Source organism: Rissa tridactyla, chromosome 3 (genome assembly GCF_028500815.1).
Source record: "Rissa tridactyla isolate bRisTri1 chromosome 3, bRisTri1.patW.cur.20221130, whole genome shotgun sequence".
NCBI lineage: Eukaryota > Metazoa > Chordata > Aves > Charadriiformes > Laridae > Rissa > Rissa tridactyla.
Window position 1 is genome coordinate 74,235,476 of NC_071468.1, and position 22,668 is coordinate 74,258,143.

Genomic DNA, 22,668 nt, shown 5'->3' on the forward strand with positions numbered 1-22,668 from the left:
AACTCCCTTTCTGCATAAAAGCAGATTAAAATATTCCTTCAATATGTTTCCCCTTATATATGTTTACCTGGCTGGGTAGCCATGTCTGTTACCCTTATTTTGCTTTTGAAGTTTTACTTGAGATAAAAGGAAATCGATATCTCAGCAGACACAGGATATGCAACACTCAGTTGCACCTTTGCGTCTACTTATCTATTTATATCCTTATCTATAAGACCCATATAGCCCTGGTTACCATCCTGTGTCTGGGCCGGGACTATAAAAATAAATAGGTAGGCACTCGCTGGGACTTCCAAACGCTGATCTCTCCTGTCTGCCTTTTCCATGCAGAAGGCAGCAACGTCTCAGTGGTCTCTATTTCAGACACAGCTTGTTGGTAGCTGGGGCTGACCCTGACACATTGGGGCACAAAAAAAGTGTTGCAAAAGTGTGATGGGCCAGCCAGGCTGGAGAGGAACAAGCGGCAGACATCAGTGATGGCAACCAGGCACTCGAGCCAATACAACTGTCAAATATCCAAAATTGCCCAAGCCTCAAACTTACATTTAAGTCAAAGGACTCCCATGGAATCTTTCGAATGCCTCGCAGCATAGCCTAGCCGGTGCCCATGGCTTCACACAAAATACTCCTGTTTCTAACACCAATATAACATAATTTAGTCGACTGCAAAATTTTGAAAGGAGAGATTTGTTTAATAATAGTAAAGAAAGGGAAAAAAGGATGATCCCCAAACACTTTTCTTCTATCTGTGTCTTGATTACCTTCGGACTCTATGGTCTCAGGATCGGAATTGTTGCAATTCTGAACTTCAGATAAAAGCCAAAGCAGAGAAGAAGTCATGAACAGGGTTTTGTCCTGGGTTCTCTGACATCCATAAGTGTTCAGCTCTGTGGAGGTTTCAGTTCAATCCATATTCACATTTGTACTAGGATCAGACTCGTTGAGATGTAGTGATATTTTTCACTTGCATTTCACCATTAATGAATGCAAAACCTGATCTGATTAATAACCAGAGTGTTGCAAGCCTCAACTGACTCAGGAATAAATGATTAGCCAATGGAGCTTGCTGTCAAAAGAAATGATTGAGGACATGAACTGAATAGGATTAAATACATTTGACATCAGAATTTTAAAGCATGTAAGAAGAATAGGAGCTAACTTCCCCATTAAGCAGGTTGATCTACAAACGTACACTTTGATTGTATTTCGCTATGTTGTTTCTTATTCATTTTGTACCATTCAGCTACAGGGAGAGGGAGAAGGAGTATAAAGGAAAAAGCCAGCAGGCTTTGGACTGCATTGGAAACTGCGAGGAATAACTTGCTGGGATTCCTTCAGCGTAGGGAGAAACAATAGTCCTGAAAATAGGGGTCCCATCCTGCATGCCTGGAGGCAGCAGAGCCAGCGCCGGCATCAGACACACTCTGTGAAGGGGCAGCGGCATCAGGGAGCACGAGATTCCTGAGGCAGGTTTTGTCGGGCAGTTTGGAGACTGGCTGGGATTCTGGCAGCTGCTTGGGCTGACCTCTCCAACCTGCCCACAGCACAGCCCTACCCCAGCCACGGAGAGGAAACACTACCTAGGCAAGCTGTCACTCTGACTTAGCCTGGTAATAGCCCTTTTCCTAATGGCAATTTCTGGGATTTTTAACAATGGAATCAATTTTGCTGATGCTAACTCGTGTGTACCTCTACAGATTTGTTGCTTAACAATTATTAAACTTTTGTGCGTGTAAGCAGGTGTAAAAAAAACCCAAATTACTAAGAAAAACAATTTATGCAATTTTTTTTGTGTTACATCAGTCTTTAATCCTTCATTTCAGGAAATGTGATGTAAAAGAACTGGACAATCTATAGTAGATTATTGTATTGGAAATCAGCCTAAGTACAGCATCGAGTCTGGTCATTTGCGAATATTGTGCCAAATACATTATGTCAAATGTTTTACACCAAATGGCAACTCATTCCAAGAGTTGTGCCACACAGAGAAATCATCTGCCTCCGTGAGCAATCATAAGGCACTAAAAAAATGTAATACTTGAATCCTGGAAGTAAATCCTGGAATTGCAACCCCGAGAGAGAATTTTCTTCTGCAGATTGCATGCCAGGCTTTTTCTGAATTATTATCACAGATGGTGAAAAATTCCCATGGCCTTATCCTCATGTTCTTTTTCATTCCGAATGGAGTCCTTTGTGAAATACCAGCACGACTGCATATGTTTGAACTCTGACTGTCCACTTAAACGTATGCTGCACTTCAGTGGTGTGGTTTACCGAGAGAGAGTGTTAGGCTCTGTTTCAGGAGGTTTAGAACAATTTATTTTCACCCCAAGGCCACTGAAACCTTGCCTAGTATTATCTCTGCTAGACTACATCGCTAAACTAGAACAGTCAGAGCTGAAACACAGTTCGTCATGCTGTGCTTAATCCAATAGAGCTGCAAGCTTCAAAGAGAAAATTCCAGTCTCTCCCTGTCCTCCACATCCAGCTCCATGTGCCTATCACTTCCCCCAGCTCTCCCCAGTGACCTTTCAGCTGCAAAGTTAGCGGGATCTGCTCGCTGACCCAGGGGAAAATGACGTGTGGCTGGCTCTGGGATCTCTTAGTCGTTGGATGGTCTCAGTTGAGATGCTTCAACTCACTCGCCCTCCCACTTTTGCCTCTATAAAATGGGGAAATGATAGTGGTGAGGTCCCTGCAGTTAGTTTCTCTCCTAGTGAAAGATCTTCAATGGTAGTCTATTTCTCAGTAATCAGAGTGAGTCTATTTAACTGACAGGAAAGACAAAATTACTCAGGTGATCTTACTTCTTAGGCCTCAGGTTTTCTTATGTTTGAATCAACAGCTATATAAAGCCCATATGTTACTTGGTATAATAGGTATTCTGAATGAATTTTCGAAGTACAGAGTATCAGAGATCTATAAAAGAAATCACAGGAGCTGCGAGCATTCTTACAGTGGGCGTGAAATTGTATGTCTGCTATCAATTTGGGATGAAAGTATTGCTCACCTTTTGCAGCTAAGTAGCGGGCGAATTTCAGAAGGGACATGGGGGGAGCTGGGCAGCCTGACCCGCAGCCTTTCTGGCGTGCCCGCTGTTTGTCACCTGATAGGGACGGAACTGACTGCCACCCCGTCCTGCCCTCAGCCCTCGCCCTCCCGCTGCTGCTGCTGTGCTGGGGCGCAGGGCTGGACGCTGTGGTCGCACACTGCCTGCCTCTGTGACCCTCATCACACTACACCGGGGTACCCGACCTCGACTCCTGTGGGTGGAGCAGCGTAGAACAGCTGGAGCGTGCTTATGGACTTGGCATTTAATGGGCTTTTTTGGTGAGTAGTGGTACAAGCCTTATGTATCTGTTAGTGGTACACAGTGTACAAGCCGTATTGAAATGGATTCGTTCCACAGGAAATATGATTTTATGCTTCCTAATTAAGCAATTAATTTGAGTTTTGCCTACTATTTTGCAAATGTCAGGGGACAAAGTTGAGAACAAGTGCATGCTGTATTTGCATCAGGAACTGAGGGCTAAAGGATTGTGCAAAACTGGTAGTATGCAGAGCTGATTTCCAAATTAATGTTTGGATGCATTTGAATAGATAGTTAATTTTACTTTTTTCTTCACTGTTTTGGTATAGCCTGGTTTGAATCCCCCCAACAGAATAAGAATACAGATTTAAAGAAAGTCTTGGCTGACTGATCTCTGTGAGTGTCCTTGAAAGTCCTTCTTTATTCTTATTATGACTCTGTTCTTTTCCACTGGGAAACACATGTTGTCCTGTAACTCTAAACTCATAAGAGACAAATGTCATGAAAACTTGGATGGTTAAATAAAAATTGATTTGAATGGTCTGAGACCGACAGCTGTTTCATGCAGTTTGGGCCAGTCTATGGAAATTTTGAAAAATTAATAACCAGCAAAATATGTCTCAAGTAAAATATGCTCAGTGTGTTCCATCTAAACGATGCTAATTTTATCCACTGAAAACAGAGTCTTGAATAAAGCTTGGTTCATTCACAGAAAATAAAGCAGTGCTTTTCCTTAATAAAGTGATAGGAAACTTGTTTAGTATCAGCATGTACTCATTTACCATATATTGTTTTATTATTACATGTGACTACGTATATAGATAATTAGAGGCCTAATCCAGAAAAGCCCAGAGAGCGAGAGTCGACATTGTGCTGGGTGTTACATCAGTTCTGCACCACTGAGGAACCCACTTTATTTACAGAGAATCCCCTGAAAGCAATGAAGGCAGTCAACGAGCTGTTTTACACAAGTGGGAAGACTCTGGTCATGCATGTCTAAAATGTGCAATAGAAAAAGACGTGATTGACCATTTTATGGCGTGTTGGACTTCACACGGAGTCTGCTTCTAGCAAAGAAAATTTCTAAGGTATTGCATGCAATAAATGAATCCTCTCGGCTCTTGTTTTCAATGTTGCGTGCACTTCTTTAGTGTGAAAACTTCTGTGGAGAATTCGTGAGCTAAAAATTCTCTGCGGTGAGGTACTGAGACTCTAGGAAACAAAACTGACAATGTTGTAGCTCTGGGCATCTGTGCTCCTGCTCTTCTATATTGAAAAATCAATATGTGACAAAGATGTGGTTTTAGAAGGCTCACTGTATGCAAGTGGCTATTAAAATGGTATTAATGGTATCTTAGTCAAATTGGCATGTTAAACATATGGGTAGTATTATTAATATGACATATGCCTGGCATTTGAGTAACAGTCATCAGTATATCTGAAACAGAAGGCGCCTGCTTCATGGGTCAGTTCGCTACTGAAATCTGTAGAGAGTTGAATTGAAACTAAATAGTTGGTAAACCCCGTGCAATTTGGAGAAGCTACCTGATCCCTACATCTCTCAGGTAAATCTGAGATTGAGGGAAAAGCTGTAGTTGACTGAGGAGACTTATTCATCAGGAATAACTCAGGTGATGTGGATGCCTCCATCATGAAAATGAAAACATGTAGTAGCAGTGCACCTGCAGTGTGATAAAGTGCCCGGTGTGTGTGTGGGCGCAGATCCACAGGCTGTGTACTGTGTGTCTTGAAACTAAATCTTTCTTCCTCCTATTGACTTCTTGCCCTCTGGTACATTTTGTTGGCTGCTTGAGACGCTTTCACTAAGTACAAAGTCAATTGACTGTAAGTGGTGATGAAGAAAACGTCGTGTGATTAATATTACAGTTCAAGCTCTTTGGATCAGTCGCAGAAAGAGCAGTCAAATAAACTCAACTTCATTTCGAAGAATCACACGCTGTTAATGGTGGAGAGTCTGCCTGGAGCCCAAAGGGAAAAACAAGCCACTTGAGGCAAATCTCTCTTCTTTTACATAGAACAAACTAGTTGAGCAGTGTTAAAAGCTGCCTATTGATTTGTGTCCAGACTGAAAGCCATGCAGTGATGTAAATGAAAATGTGTCAAGAGTCAATATTGATTTTTTTTCTTTTTCTTCTTCTCTTTTTTTAAAGCAAGGCCACCCCCCTTGGGAAATACTGTTAACTATACTGGTAGGCTTGTCTGTGCGTGAAGACCCTTTTTCACAAGACAACATATGTCCAGACATCAAATTTCCTTTTCACTGAGGTAATATGGACAGCATGCTGAGAGCCTCTATGTTGACAGAATTTCTTTTTTTATTGAGAAAATTGTTAGGTGAAGAAAAAGAAATGGCAAAGAGAAGAAATCAAATATTAGAGAAGATAAATTTGCTGGGCTGAGCTTGCAGTCTAATACTTGCAGAGTAAACCAGATTTTTCAAAAAATCTTTGCTTGCAACAAATTTGTGTAACAATACAAATTATACTCAGCAAGAGCCAAGGACAAGGAAAAGGTAGAAAGGGAGTCCTGTTGTCCCTAGAGAGGTGTGCACTCAGCTGGAGTGTCTACTGTCGAGAGTTTCCCTTCAGAAAGATGGAGGCCCCAGCAAGAAAACCTGCAAGAATCTCTCTTTTGAGTGAAGGCTAGCAGAAGAGAAAGAGGTGATCCCTGGAGGGTAATCCAAATACATTATTTGTTGAGTTCACACCATCCTCAGCTAGGGATATACAAAGCAGTTTAGGAAAATACAGCTAGCAGTCGCCTATTTTTTTTCCCTGAAGAATCAGATGCAAACTGCAATAAACAGTTTTCAAAATCAACGGTTATAGCTTTTTCTATTAGATTACAAACTGCAACCGGGCTCTTTTAACCAAAATTTCTACCATGCTACCTCTTAGCAGGTAATAGTCTTCCATGTCTTTGACAAAGACTCCTCCTCTGTAGCTAAAATAAGCTCTTTTCAACCTATGCTATCAAATCTGGCAACTAATCGTCTACGCTTCCCTTAGAGGAGACAACAGGATGTGGCAGACAGCCCATGCAGCTCTGGTCTTCTAAGAATGAACAAAGACCTATCAGGGTGAGTTGTATTTTGTGTGGAGGCAGCCTTGCGAGAGATGCTTTTTACGTTATTGGCACTTTGTAAGGCTTTGGATACTTCCACAGCTCCTAGCTTTGCCTCCCGGACAGAAGAAACGTTGCTCCATCTATGGTGGTGGTTTCGTTCTCTCCATTCATCCATCTCTACTGGCCTCTCTCCATGAAAGAAAGATATTTCTCCTGACTCTATATCTACTCACCTCAACTGTAGTTTTACTAGGGTGACAAAAGAACTAAATCAAACTGAAAATAAATAAATGGAGAAATGAAATTCTAAATTGTATACACGACCAGACTGAGTACCACATCAGCAAACTGGCAGTCTTCCAGCTACTGGCAGCAAAAAGTGCCCAAACTAGGGAAATGCTGTGGCAAATCAAAAGTGCAACCCCAAACATATTAAGTGTGTGGAAATACTCCGATCGATTTCATCTCGATGAGGTTCAGGTTCCAGCTAATTAAAATAAAAGTTCATTTTTAAGACTCCAGCAAATTCAATTTGGCCTTCTATTAAAGGCTGCAACTGCATTATAAATGGATGCCTGGTTATTTGGGCTGATGAACTGAAAGCAGTTGAGTGAGAGATGTGCACGTGGCTCCCTTTTTATTTTTCATCATCTCAGGCAGGTTTTTGATCCTTTGATTATTTATTTATTTATTTATTTTTAACTTTTTGTTGCCAAACAGAATGAAAACCATAAGTGTAGTAACTTTTCTTGTTGGTTTTTTTTTTTTTTAAGAGAAGAAACATGAAGATAATAACAACTGCTGCATAAACTAGACGTAATTTGTCACAAGTCTGGAAAGTAAGGCAATACTGAGGTTGTTCATGCATTCTGCCTGGTTTGTCAGGCAGGTTGCCTTCAATTTTGTGTTATAACAATTCAGACATTATTATTATTAAAATTCAGGCAGAGGGAGACAGAAGAAGATATAAAATTATTCCGCTGCTATCTTCTGTACATAATGTGCAGAGATATTCACTCAGTGGAATTCTAAAATAAAAGAAATTAACAAGAAATATGAAAGGCAAAACACTTACGAATTGGATGCATTTTATAAATCTGTTTTAAAAATGTATGAATGGGAACGATCTGACATTAACTACTTTCCAAACATTTTACTTGTCTCATAATAATGTTCTTTGCGTAAATGATTTTATTTTGTCAACACCACAATTTCCAGTGCTGTCTCACACTTCTCTTTTCTGGGCACAACAACTAAATATGATAATATGAGTGATTTCATCCAGATTTGGAAACCCCTCTTTCTTCTGTACATCTTAAGAACTAAACAGGAGAAGGGCTGTAGGTTAGAGCCACTTAGATGCTCAGGCGTGTAGAAGACAGGTACTGACATGTGGAGGATTTAACTGGTGTCACCTGGACTCATCTATCCCTGGTGCTGGTGCTCCACCTTGGAAGTACACAGGAAGCTACCCAAATTAACCAGGAATGAAATGAAGGGGAAAGAAGCATCTGCCTCTGGCCAGACAGACATCTCCTTTCTCTTCATATTCTTGGCTGCAAACTCTGCCCTACAGCTAGGTGCCAAAGCTTTCTTTCTGTATTTGATGAAGCAGACACAATGATATTTCACATTTTTCCTTGATATTTCTTTCATCCATTCATTCATTCATCCAGTGTGAATAGACTTGTGATTAATATTTGTTCTGGAGCAAGGACTTGAATCTTGATAACCCAGATGAGTTGACCTAGCTCTTGGCAATATTTAATCCTGTAACTCTTAACACCTGCCTTAGACATGTTCTAAAGTCACTTCTGTCATCTGGCACAGCTAGACAAATGGGTGGAGAATTGCCTTGTTTGAGAATTCATCTTTAGGGACTTGGGATCTTTGGTTTGTGCTAGGACTCTTACCTGGGGTGCCATCACTTTTTAAGCCTGCCAAAAAAGAGGTACTGACATGGTTCTAGCATGTCCTCCACCCCACGGGAAGAGAAGCCAGTCCAACAGGAATACAGCGTAAAAGCAACACAGTTGTAGCTGAGTCCTGAGCTTTCTGAGACACCGTTTGACTTTTAGGGGTGCCCGGCGAGGCAGTGATATGGCCAGAAGATGACCTTGCAGACACTCAGTACCAGAAGCTGCCCCAATGCAGGCACAAGCTGCAGCAAACCAGGGAAGAACCTCTTTTCCTGGAAGTCCTCCTGCTGTACCTAACAAGTCACCTGGAAGGTGTGGGCTCACATGCTTCATCAGCCAGGGCAGAGACGACTCAGTTACGTCTTTCCTTCGGAGCAGTCACTGGTTTAAATAGCAAGTAGTCTTTAAAGCAAACAGCAGAAAACGGGTCTTTTTCCCAGCTGAGTGCCCTGACTGCTGCCCTATGGTCATCCTCCGTCCTGCTCTCTGGCCCAAGGATTCCTTAATTATTTAATGTAAAATAAAACAGCTTTCTTTGGAGCAGTACAGAGTGCTCTGTCCATCTCTCTGTCTCTGGGTATTCGCGTATGCATGTGCATACATAAAGACACTGGTCCATAGATGGAGAGGTTGCAGTTCTCCTGGGAGGTGAGATATGTGAGTTTGAATCCTCTTAGGCTGGAGGGAAAGGGAGGATTAATTTTATTTTGTTCATAGTCTTATATTAGAAGAGGGTTTTAATGGGGTACTTGAAGGAGGACAGTAGAATGACCTTGGGAATGTTGTATGCCTGGTAGTATTTGGTTGAGTGCTAAATTGTTGAAGGGGAGAGAGGATGATAAGTAGGGGAAAAGAGGCAAATCAATTTATCTCAAACCTGTATTGGTTAAATTAATCATTTAAATGATCTGATCTGGGTCCTTTATAAGATGCACACTTCTATGTGTAAGCCACTTGTCTTTTTTACAGATGAAATGCTTTGTAGTCAGTATAATAATATGTCCCATTTCTCAGCACAGGACACAGAGGGTAGCATGATAATAGCTTATCTGTTTTTATTTTAAATGGAATATATTTGAGATATCTTCAAGATGCAAAAAAAGGAAATAATAATATGGATGAAATAGCAGCTGTCCAAGACCTCCACTTTCTCCGAGAAATCTTTATGAAAAACTACATAAACAATTGTGTTGTTTAATGTTTTCTTTGCATGTTCAGGTGTTGCATTCAGCAGTGAATTCAGAGTGTAAAAGAAGAGGCTGTGCCTGCGTTTCAGAAAATAACATAATATGTGACTCACATTTTGGAGAAAAGAGAAGGGGGAAAAAATGTTACTCATTTTTCTCTCCTCTAACCCAACTCTTTAAGCTTCTTTTAACACTTGCCTTACTTCAAACACATGCTCTGTCCTTTTGAATCCAATGCAGAATCCTCAGTCTCTGGAAGGGGGAAGAGTCTGTCCGAGACCCATTGCTCTGGGGGTGAGACAGAGTGGGGAGAGGGAAAATGGAGGTTTGTGTTTTGTTTAGAAGAGAAGGAGGCAGACATGGGCAAGGAAATAGAGTGTGAATATAAATAAAGATTATACATCCAAAAGCCTTTTAGAAATCCAGCTCTCCTCCCTTTTCCCTCTGCCCACCCCATGGAATTATTCTGGATTTGATCCCATATCTCTCTCTCCCTTTGTTCAGTGACACACGAGTATGTGACCCATGCTCTGAAAGGTGTCAATTCCCACTTCCTATCCCGCTTAACTCAGATCAGGCGGAAGAACTGCTTGAAAAGCAATGGTTATGAAATGGATTTTTAACATGAGCTCAGTACTTCTAGTGAACGTTCGTGCCACAATAATTTAACCTGCCAGATTACTTAGGGGGAAGAAAAAAAAAAAAAGCAAATACAAATAGGCTGGGAACACAGTTAAAATGTGATTTCTAATTTATTGTGGTGGTTAGGAGCATATTTTTAACTCAATTTGCCGTGCTCTCCATGATTACTGTAGGCTTGTCAATGAGAAAAACTCTTCCCGGTGAAATATGTGGATCCTTGCCCTTAAATAAAACAGTATTGTTTATGCCTTCTAACCAAGGATATTGTTTACAGGGCAGATAACGGCTAAGTCTTCTTTTCATTATTGACTACATGATTTATTTCCTTTTGCAACTGCATTTAGATGTGCTAAAACCTCTCTTGACTGTTTATAGTCTTCTCAGTGCCTTGCTCCAGTATGTGAATGCAGCACAGTTGTATCCAAACAGCTGAGTATGGAGCAAGTCCAAGCTAGCGGTCAGCTGCGCTGAATAGCTGTGGCAGTCTTTTCACTGTTTGTTTTCTGCTGTGTAGCAGAGTATGTAAAGACACTGAGGGAATAGTGTATTATTGGACATGGGTATAAAGACTTCATCAGCCTAATGGAACGATTAACTCAACCATTCTGCTGCTCTTGATCTGCAGAATTTTGCTTTAAGATTAGAGTGATAAGGTGAAGATTAACACCTCTGGGTCAGTGGGGCTGATGAGACATGATTTATTAATCCTCAAAGAAAACCTTAATTGGACACTGGAGCCCTCTTTCCTTCATTGTTAAACACTGCCAATTCCCTGGGTAATTAGGGTAGATGGTGAGTATGATAGAGACTTATTGTAATTAGATGCACCAAAACTAAGGTAATGATTTTTTCCCCTGGGAACACCATGTGTTATTTTCTCCAAATAAATCAGTGCCGATGTTTGCGAACACCTGAAAAACATCCCCTACAAATGGTCATTGACTACCCAAACATAACTTATAGAAGGGAACTGGAGAATAGGGTTCATGAGAATCCTTTGATTTAGAGGAACTGTCTTAAATCCTGGCCTTCAGAGCAGAGAATTTACTGTGCAAGCAGGTTAATGAGCAGGTTGATTTATTCTTATTTTTTTCCCTACCATTACTCATACTTTCATCAGGTTCTTTCCATTAGGAGGCACTGATTTATAGGAAGAAGCGCTCCTCTGAGGAGTTTGGTAGATTTTGAAACCAAATCTCGGAAATACTATCTTTTTCAAAGAAATGTCTTGTTGCAGGCAGTATAATAAATGGGTTCATTATAATGCAGCATGCAGCTAAAGATGGGAGAAAACTCCGTAGGCATACAATTCTAGCAACTGTACCCCAGGCTCAAGAAACGGAGCTGTGTGACTTGAGGATTCATTAAGACGCTCGGTGTAGTGCAGCCCTGATGAAATAAGTTAACATTCTCATTAGGGGGTTGGAGCAATCATTTGGAAAAAGCCTCCTCTGCTACATTTGTTTTACTGTGTCACAGGAAGCATGTCCTCAGTCAACTGGGATAATCATTGTCAGCGTTTTACATAGTTACATAGCAAACTAATAAGCCAGATTGTTGAATTATGTCAATCATGTCTAAACATCAACAAGAAAATTGCTGTATGCAGATGGGAAATTTGTAAAAAAGCCTAGATGTACAGTACAGTGTCAACAGCGCACATTGTGAGATCGTGATTTAAGACTAATATCTGGGGGAATGTGACTTTCCACCGTGTGGCTCTGAAGCCAGATTGCTGTCTCTATTAAACTGTCTGGTGAGACTTTTGACATTTAGGGCACTGACCGAGAAGAACTTGTATCATTAAGCATTATGCCTTGCTTCTCCTACCCCGTCACTTTACCCACCACATTATCACACTGGTATATTAGTTGTCTTCTTGTTGCCTCTGTTGGAGTCCTCAGGATTTATTGCAACTTCACACCCAGACCGACTTCCCAAGGCTCTAGCCAGAGGAGAGATGAGAATCAAGAAGTGGTGTCAGAATTTTTTCTGCTAAAGACAGAGAAAAATTATATATATTCCTACCCTGCCCTGTTGGGAACTGGAGTCAGCTTTTAGCCCAGTGATCCTGATGTCAGCTTTCTGAGTGACAAATCCTTTTGGCGCTTGTCATCTTTGCACCAGACACCACCCTAGGGGGGAAGGGACCTGTTTGTGCTGGTAGTTGCTGAGTACTTGTGTGATTTCACCCCTGCCCAGGCTGATACATAAGGGACAAAAGAATGAAGAGTTTAAAAAATGCTATAAAGCTTTCAGAATGCTTAAATAGACTGATGTGAAGATTGCACAAGGAAGTAAGATAAAAAGTGAGACATTAATCTGCAGAAAGAACAAAAGATCTATTAAATTAATCAATAGGTCTTTTTCAGTGGCAAATATAATTTGGTTAAAGGAAACATGGACAGGGCAAGAAGAATATAATAAGTTTTCCACCTCTCCTAAAAGCAAGGATTGAGATGAGCAATTATTGACTGATAGGTATCTTTTTCAGAGAGGAAAAGCATGCTCTGGAGCGGGGGTCTCAGATCTGTGCTGAAGTTACAGAACCCCCTGTACTGTACTGTCCCAACTCACAGCAGAGAGATGTCATCTGTTCAGGAACTCCAGAACACAGCACACACCAAAAACAGTTTCTGTCTTTCCTCATATTTAGAAGGAAATAGCAAGGAATAGATATATATTAATTCCACATCAACTTTAACTGTCCTTTGTGAATGTGATGAAATGATGGGAGAAATAATAATATATATTGTAAACAGGAACAACTGTCCGGGGCCCCAGGTGATGGGAAGACCTCTCTATTATTGTAGGTACGAGTTTAAGTCATTCTTTCCATTAGGTAAGTGCCAAAGAGTTTGATGATGGTTCTGCCCGAGACATAAAGTGGATTGTTCAGTCTCAATGAAATACAGACTTACTTTTTACCGTGAAGAATATAGAGTGTCTTTATCCAAAGTTTTTATACTCTGACACTGAAACCCCATTATGTGGGGAAAATGTGAGCCTGCTGCTGAATGAGGTGGGTGCCCTGGTGACAGAGGATACAGAGAAGGCGGAGTTACTGAATGCCTTCTTTGCTTCAGTCTTTACTGCTAAGGCCAGCCCTTGGGAATCCCAGACAAATCCTCCCAGGAAATCCCAGAGGTAAGAGAAAAAATCTGGATAAATGAAAACTTTCCCTTGGTTGAGGAGGATCAGGTTAGAGATCATTTAGGAAAACTTGACACCCACAAATCTGTGGGCATGGATGGGATGCACCTAGGAGTGCTGAGGGAGCTGGCAGATGTTATTGCAAAGCTACTCTCCATCATCTTTGAAAGGTCCTGGAGAACAGGACAGGTGCCTGAGGACTGGAGGAAAGTCAATGTCATGCCACTCTTCAAAAAGGGCAAGAAGGAGGACCTGGGAAACTACAGGCCAATCAGCCTCATCTCCATCTCTGGAAAGGTGATGGAACAGCTCACCCTGGATATCATCTCTAAGCATGTGGAGTAAAAGAAGGTTATCAGGAGTGATTAACATGGAGTCACCAAGGGGAAATCATGCTTGACCAATCTGATAGCCTTCTATGATGACATAACTGGCTGGGCAGATGAGGGGAGAGCAGTGGATGTTATCTACTTCAACTTTAGCAAGGCTTTTGACACTGTCTCCTATAATATCCTCACAGGTAAGCTTAAGAAGTGTGGGTTAGATGAGTGAACAGTGAGGTGGATTGAGAAGTGGCTGAATGGCAGAGCTCAGAGGGTTGTGATCAAGAGTGCAGAGTGTAGTTGGAGGCCTGTAACTAGTGGAGCCAGTACTGTGTTTGGTCATGTTCGATATATTCATCAATGGCCTGGATGAGGGGACAGAGTGTACCTTCAGCAAGTTTGCTGATGATAAAAAACTGGGAAGAGTGGCTGATACACCAGAAGGCTGTGCCTTCTGTCCATTCAGCGACAGGCTAGAGAGTTGGGCAGAGAGGAACATAATGAAGTTCAACAAGGGCAAGTGTAGGGTGCTGCACCTAGGGGAGAATAACGCCATGCACCAGTACAGGTTAGGGGTTGCCCTGCTGGAAAGCAGCTCTGCAGAGAGGGACCTGGAAGTCCTGATGGACAAGAAGTCGACCATGCCCCAGCAATGTGCCCTTGTGACCAAGAAGGCCAATGGTCTCCTGGGGTGCATTAAAAAGAGTGTGGCCAGCACATCGAGGGAGGTCATCCTCCCCCTCCACTCTGCCCTGGTGAGGCCACAACTGGAGTACTGTGTCCAGTTCTGGGCTCCCCGGTTCAAGAAGGACAAGGAGCTACTGGAGAGAGTCCAGTGGAGGGCTACAAAGATGATCAAGGGAATGGAGCATCTCTCTTATGAGTAAAGGCTGAGAGACCTGGGTCTGTTTAGCCTGGAGAAGAGAAGACTGAGAGGGGATCTCATCAATGCTTATGAGTATCTAAAGGGTGGGTGTCAAGAGGATGGGGCCAGACTTTTCAGTGGTGCCCAGCAACAGGACAAGGGGCAACACGCACAAACTAGAACACAGAAAATTCCATCTGAACACAAGGGAAAACTTCTTTACTTTGAGGGCATCAGAGCACTGGCACAGGCTGCCCAGAGAGGTTGTGGAGTCTCCATCTCTGGAGATATTAAAAACCCTCCTGGACGTGATCCTGTCCAACCTGCTCTAGGTTAACCTGCTTTAGAAAGAGAGTTGCACTAGATGATCTCCGAAGATCCCTTCCAACCCCTACCATTCTGTGGTTCTGTGATTCTGTGATTTTGATGGTCGTTCCTTACTAATGAATGACTAGTTTAACGATGCATTGTTTTTCCACGGATTCAGTCCCAGAGCTACAGATTTTCTGCATGTACTATTGTATTGATTTCCACTGATCCATGATCATTATTATTTGGGATTTCTTCCTGTTCATCCTGCATAACATGGAGTGTTTGCTCCATATTGTGTTTTTTCTTTACTAACATCTCTTTGAAATAGAGTCATGTGCTATTTTGGCAGACTGTTGCAATAGCTCTCCTGTAGCATCAAAAGACTTAACTCCAATATTACTAATTATACTATTACAACTTCCCAAGAGTTTAAGTGTCACAGTCTGAGATGAGGTACAGTGCGGACTGTCCCTCCTTCTAATTCTGAATGTTCATGGCCAAATGCACGTACCTGATATTCAACAACAGTTTCCTGAAACTTGCACCAGAGGAGAGCCAGAAGCACTAAATTAAACTATTAGTGTAACACACAGAAGTGGTGGGGGTGAACAAACTTAACAACTGTATCATGCCCCATCTGACTGATGTTATTAATTTAAAGCTGAACCAGCCATCTGGGCTCTTTAACATCCATATATGTGATGTTGGAGTCTGATGCTCAGAAAGGGGGAACCAGGGAAAACTTAATCTGCCATTCTGAAGAAAGGCGATGATATTTCCTTTTCTCAGTGTGAAGCAGCCTTTGCTGAGCAGGAATTTAGGAGGCTCATGGGGTCTGTATGTGCCAGCAGGCACAGAGGTTCATTTTAACTTCATGTGGCCCTTTGGGAGTGAGTAAACACATAGAGCATCTTTCTTTCCACACAGCCTCATAATAAACTTCCAGAGGACCATGAGCTTGACAAATCTCGCTGTACAATTCTAATTAAAATAGATCTTCCTTTAAAAAAATCAATTCCATTAAAGGAAAAACTCCACAGTTCTGCTTCAATCTCAGTCTCACTAGAAAGACGAGTATCAGTAAGCTGTTGGATCCTGCGAAATAAACCATACACAACCTGACTGATTGATTTTAAAATGCAATCAATGAGAAATCACACTTGACTTTTTTGATTGGAACTTAATTTGATTTCGAATGGGTTTGTGTCCTTGTCTACTATTAATTAGCAATAATAATTGTATTGTTCTTCTATGGGAATTTCAAACAGATCTGCCTTCCTATAAGGCAGATGGTCCGTACAGCTCAAAGCACTCCCGGTCGCAGCAGAGGTCTCAGCTCCGTTACTTCTGTTAGCTGGCAAGGGAAGGCTTTGGTGGAAAAAATGGTAACCCTGAACAGAAGAAGTTGTCAGTGGAAGGAGTTTATCTTTTCCAAGCTGCAATCTGAGAGCCAGAGACAGGCAGGAGGGGCTGCGGCATCCTCACAGCATTGCAGCCATCTAGGATAGGTGCTGGGGCACTGCAGGGAAATGTATAGGAATGCAGTAGGGCAGCGGCTAAGAGCCGCCTGTAGAATTCCAGGTATTAAACCGGTGTCAAACAATCTGATCCACGTTTTTATCTAAAGCATTAGGCCAGACCATCCTTGGACAAAAGCAAACTCAATTGCATTGCCTTCTGTTTGTTCAAGGGATAAGCCTAGCAGCTGTTCTTGTTGTGTAGTGCTTATATCTTCAAAAGAGGCTGCAATAACAAGGGAAGCTTCATGTACAGGGGCTGGCCCCTTCGGTAGCCTGGGAAGGAGCGGGATGCACAGCACAGAGCAGCGCAGAGCAGTCTCTCGCTGACAGAAAACGATTGAGTGGATGGTTTAATTTTCTTTTTTTTAGCTTTACACTGCAGACTAAATACTAGTCTGCAGAAGTGCTTTCCATTAATATTCAGATGACAGACTTAATTTCAAAGCAAGTATTTGTTATTTTCATAGATGGAAAGAAGCTGTTAGTATTCTAGAAGATAAAAGAGATTTATTTATTTTTCTTCCTTTTTTTTGCCTGGTGCATCAAAGGGTACAAACACGTTCACAGTTCTACGGCTCGTTTTAGGACAAGGAGTGTGAATGTACGTGGAGCGTCGGTTTCTTTTTAATCAGCCCCGTTCTTCACACAGCAGTGTGAAAAAAAGCCTGAAGCTGGGCACTGTGGATTGCGATGTGGATTGGCACCTCTGGGGGGCAGCTAAGAAGAATGATGCTTAGTGCCAGTTGTTATGTAGTAGTAGCCTAAGGATCCACGCAGAGATCCACGACCTGTATATATAAATAGTACAGAGAGCCCCTAGGGATCTCAAGTTGTCCAGGTGCAGAGAAATGCCTCTCTCTGGGTCTTACTAGGCTGAACTTGGCAGTAGGGTGGGGGGAACAGCTACATGTCTTGCCCCTGGTGGCCTGGAATTGTGGGCAGAAGCCCGACAGCTTCTCCCTGGGAGAGGCTTCCTACCAACAGGCAACGGGTGAGAAGCAGAGAGCAGCTGGGAGCAGTCGCCTCACAGCGGGGAAACGCTGTTTGCCTGGGATACAGGTACTTCCATAGAAACTTTGCTCCTGGAGTCCCAGCAGAACCACAGGAATGGTTCCTCTGAAATGGTAGTTTGAGAAACCTACTATTGCTGAGGGTAGCGTGGCATTTTTTGTGTGGGTAGCTTTAGCTGGCAAGGGCGCTGAACCACCATCTTTCAGAGACAAAAAAAAAATACACCTACTAGTAGAAAGGGGAAGGGCAGAAGCATATATTGCAATGGAAATCAAAGTTCTCTGCATATATGAAACTTCAGTTACATGGTACCTTTGTACCTACTATCTGTGTTTTACAAAACAGAAGTTAACAACTTCCTTAAGTCACCTGGTACAACATAAAGACATTTCTACAACCACATAGTCTGTTAGTAAACTATTAAATAGGCAGCATGGGGACCATCAACTTGGAGGTAAGAGGTGCCTTTTCTCATGCCCCACCCTCCAGAAGTCTGATTCTGTTGATAATAACAATGTGACCACTGACATCATCCCACCTACTTGGATTCTTATTTGTGATTGGTCCCACAGAACTGCTAAATGCATTACATTTAATCAAACACAATGCATATAACGCTCTCAGAAGAGTAAAAGCGCCTGCCATTCTCAAGAATGAGAACTGCTGAAGGAAGTGATGCAGAACTTTAGTATATTAATGCCCACAAAACCCCAAATATTTCTAGAGAAAAATAAGGTGGTTAGTTAGCAGCAAGATTGTTCATGGTGTCATAAGAGAAGCATCTTCAAAGACCGAAGGATTAAAGTGACCCTGCAGATAGGACAGAGTGCTACTTGAAGGAAATCAGTGAATTAATCCATAGCTGGTACTAGAAAAATAATTTTAGGTAATACTGTCATATTGTTTCCTTATTCTGGGCTGTGATCTTGCATTTGCAGAAAATGGGGCCTATTGCAGAGATGCCAGGAGGCAAATCATTCGCTTGAGTGGTTGTCAACACAGGGGAAGGAGCGTGGTGCTGCCATCCATCCTCTGTCCTGACAGGGGCCTCAGGTGGGGACGTACCACTGCTCTGCAGCAGAGGCAGCTCCGTCACAATCATAGAATCGTAGAATCGTAGAATCATAGAATCATTTAAGTTGGAAAAGACCCTTGGGATCATCGAGTCCAACCATCAACCCCACTCTACAAAGTTCTCCCCTACACCATATCCCCCAACACCACATCTAAACGAGTCTTAAACGACAATCTCTTACTGCTGGCTGTTCAGTATGGTTATCGCCTCACAGACGTCGATATTTAAGCAGATATCACAGGGTCTTCTTTGCATAAGGTGAACCACAGCTGGACAGAAATGGCCACAAACCCTCTCCCACTAGAGCTTCTCCTTCTTCCTTCTCTTTTGCAAGAGGGCTTCAGCCGAGGAACCCTGGGAAGGGGCAGGAAACAGATGCGCCACATGGACACAAGGGGAAATTATTTTGGACTGGTGTAATTGAGTCTGCTCTTGTACCAAACAGTGAGGATAAAGTTTTCCTCCAGGCTAAGCTATGATCTGGCTCCAGCCCATTAGCACATTGTTTTAGGTGTAAAGCTACCTAGATGTATTTTTAAATGGAAATCTGCCTGGTAGCCAGCTACCCGGTAATTGCAGCAGCAGACCAGGGCGAGGGATGTCAGGAAGGGATGTAAGAACATTATGGGAGTAAAACAGGAGGAAGTCAATCATAATAAACATTTGTTTAAGAACTTATTGTACGTTATGGTATGGAAAAAGACTAGTGTCTCTTTACACTCTGTAAGGTGAAGTAGTCAAGCTGTTCCATTGAGGTGCTATTGCAATTGGGAAGCTATGAGATGAACTGCCTCAAAAATTAACTTCAAGGAGACAGACGTAAAGCATATAAAAGATGATCCTTCTCTGAACTTAACCAGCATAGCACATAATTCACTAAGCTTTAATGGTGAATTTATGATGTGGAAAAATTTATTTCCTATCCCATCTTCCCACCTTAAAAAAAAAAAAAAAAAAAAGAGAGAGAAAGGAAAATAGAAATATTTCTTACATAAACTTGAGTTACATTTTCTGGTGAAATGGGAGGATGAAAAGAGTAATTAGGGTTCAAGGTCAAAATGAAATTCTGTTCACATCTCAGTCCTTCACACATCATTCTGCAAAACGAGGGAGCTGAATAAAGGAAGAATTAACTGATTTCTTTTAAGTTTCGTAATTGCAAATGCAAAATGAATATCATTCTGCAGACATGGTGCCAGAGGACAACGCAAGCTAACGAAATAATGGTAGCCCTAATAAATAATTTATGCACCATATCAAAAGCTGAATGAGATAAAGAAATGGAGAACCCATTTGAAAATTTGGGAATTGCTCAAAGCTCTTCTTCCAGTGACTCCCAAGAGGACGAGCACAGACCGCTAATAAACTCTGTGACCGTGTATAATTCATAAACTTTCCCTCATTTTTTGATTTTCAGTGCTTACAATTTATAGTTAACAAAGGAACAGAGAGTGGAAAAATCCTGGTAGCAGTTGAGAGGAGAACATAAGCCAGCTGATTCCTCCACTTAGTCTATTCATAAAGGGCATCTGTTTTCATCCCAAACTGCACATATAGCCACCATTAAATTTAGCACATCGCAAACAGAAAAAAAACCCCTTCTGCTCACATCCTCATGCCTACTTTATATTTGTATTTTTATGACAGCTATTACAATGGGAGATTATAACACAACAAAAGCCATTTTAGGGATGATTTTTATTAACAGTATTCTGTTGCAGCTCTTGGTTAACATTCAGACTGGATTTGTTGTGGATTCATTCAATGGCAGTAATGCAAACTCAGACCAAACCAATGGATGCTATCCGAAGGCAGTGGGGTATTTATGAATGCATTACTTAGCAAGAAACTTCCCCCTCACACCGCCACATTGGAAAGATATTAATAAATTAAACAAATCTAAAAATTGCCTTCAGATAAGATATGCCTTGAAACGATTTTGATGGTTGCAGTAACAAGCCTATGAACTCACATTTTGAAAAGTCATGGTGGGCAATAGGGTTATTTTTAACTCCTTGCACATCAGCAACTTGTTGCTTGATTTCAGGCACGGCACAATTCAGTTGCACAACCAGACTTTTGTCATCTAGTGTGGATCTGAGTAGCTTGATGATTTGCCCTTTAAGGAGGCAACATGAAATATTTTAATCTATTAAGATTTTTTTATTTTTTTCACTAAGATGCCTTGGAGTTTTAATTTTTGTTATTAGAAACAGGGGAGAGTGGCTTTCTGAGGGAAGCCCTCTGCTTCCAACCTGGGCTACACAAGCAGAGCACAGCACGCTTCTCAGCTGCGTGACAGGTTTCAAGCTGCTGAAAGGCTGCGATGGCACCTGCAGCCTCTGTTGCCACATGTCAGAGCGAGCGGCGCCCGCCTTGAGCGATCATAGCAGAAGCCGGTGGAAAACACCGGAGGAGGAATCTCCACACATTGTGTCATCAGAGACACAATGAGATCACTCAGAGCTCTCAGGGCACCTTTGCAGAGCTGTCATCCTGGGTGGGTAGATGGGAAAGAAGGTGACTACTATTAGCAAGGTACGGAAGCGGCTGCAGGGCGGCTGCCCTTTGGCTGTCCACTGTGCTCATGCACAGGCTGTCATGAGGCTGACAAAAGGCATCCATTCCCTTAGTTCCTCCCTGCCTGTCTGTGAGAGCCTGTTGAGTGTTGCTCGAATATTGTTTACTTCATTAATTCCCTCCTACCATCAAGTGATGAATAAATTATTCATAAGTAAATTTATAAATTATTCCACCAGTTCTATTGATGATTGAATAATATTGACCAAATAAATTATTCAGTCTTCTTTTCCCCCACCAAATGACAAATAAATTATTTGTGGGTATTCTTTATTTCATTATTAGATCAACTCTTCCATCTATTGAAGCATTTATAAAGTGTCACTCACTCTGCTACACAATTCGTAAGCAGGACTCTTTAGCACCTAAATTTTCATAGACAAACAGAAGTAATTTAACTTTATTGTATACTTATATGGCAGCAGCTTTAAATATTAGGTCTTTTAGAACATGGGGAGGTGTTTTTGCATATTTCAAAGCTAATTAAAGAAAACATCGACACATTCTGGGATTAATTCTCACCCAACCAATCTATTTTGAACTGTGCAGATTATTTTACAGTTTTCTATACTTGTACAAAACAGACAGTGTTGAGGCTGCAGCCAGACCATGGTCCCAAAAGGTATTAGGATGTAGGTTCTGTAGATGAGAGTCAGGAGCAAAGCCAAACCAGACAGATACCTTGACTAATGGCTATTACAAATGTGAACTGCATAGGCCAGAGGTTACTCCAAGTTCCTGGATAAATTACATGAGCTTTACATCTAGCTAGACCAATGCTTCTCTCTCTTCTTTCACTGATCCACCACTAACTAAGTGGCAGACAAGTAATAGCCTCGTCTAGCGGCATCATTTCTAGCATATTTTACCATGCAGACAAAATGTTTCTATACACAAAAATATGGACAGTCCGTGTGGTGACTGTCATTGTGATGGGTCAGGAAAAAAAGACAAAGTTAAAATTAATAAATAAATACATCTCTAGGAAAGTGATACTAAGTCATAAGCACGCATAGAGAAAGGATTAGATCCTCTCCACTCCATGGAGCTCAAGTTAAAGTCCACCAAGTTAATCAACCTGCATTAGCGTGAAATCAGTATAAGGACCGTGAATAGTACACTGAAAAGTATTCTCTAAAAAGTTGCTCTAAAAAGACAGAGAGAGAAGGCACCTCATGCCAGCAGAGGAACATCCCTTCTGGAATTTTTCAGGTGTGACTGCCAGCGAGGATCAGAAGCACATACCTCTCTGATGGCATCTTTCTTGCCTCAGAGACCCACCAGTAAAGCATGTGCAAAGAGGTTTTGGTTGACTTTTTATGTGGTTTGGTTTTTTTTTTAACTTAAAACCATGGAGCAGGCATATTGGCCAGGGCATCTACATGTAAGTGATGGAATGCAGCCTCAAGACAGCAGTTAGTTCTACAGCTCACACTGCCCAATGGGAAGAAGATGAATGGGCTGTGCAAGGGAAGCAGCACTGCTTAACGAGCAGAGAGCTCATTTATGGGGAAGTCTCCGGCACCGTGTAGCTCCGTGACACCTGGCTGCTGCAGATGTGAGCTGTCTCTCCTTGTTTCCCCTGTTTTTTCCACCCAGACTGGGGCTGTGAACTGTCACTTGGGCCAGTATAACAGTGTGTTATTGGCCTTTAAAACATATGCGCAGGAGAACATCACAGCAC

General features: G+C 41.9%; 1 protein-coding gene across 5 annotated transcripts in view; it reads left to right on the forward strand.

Moving 5' to 3' along the window:
- The window catches only part of HS3ST5 (heparan sulfate-glucosamine 3-sulfotransferase 5), a 195,501-nt gene that overhangs the window by 157,416 nt on the left and 15,417 nt on the right, over positions 1-22,668 (forward strand). The window contains exons 1-3 of one of the 5 annotated variants that reach the window (XR_008465681.1): positions 3,154-3,330; positions 4,234-4,398; positions 5,482-5,837. The exons of 2 other annotated variants lie outside the window; for them this stretch is intronic. The gene's annotated coding sequence lies outside the window, so the exon portion shown is untranslated. Of the gene's footprint in view, positions 1-3,153; positions 3,331-4,233; positions 4,399-5,481; positions 5,838-22,668 lie in introns of those variants that run through there. 2 more of the 5 variants (XM_054196732.1, XM_054196735.1) reach the window with 2 other exon arrangements.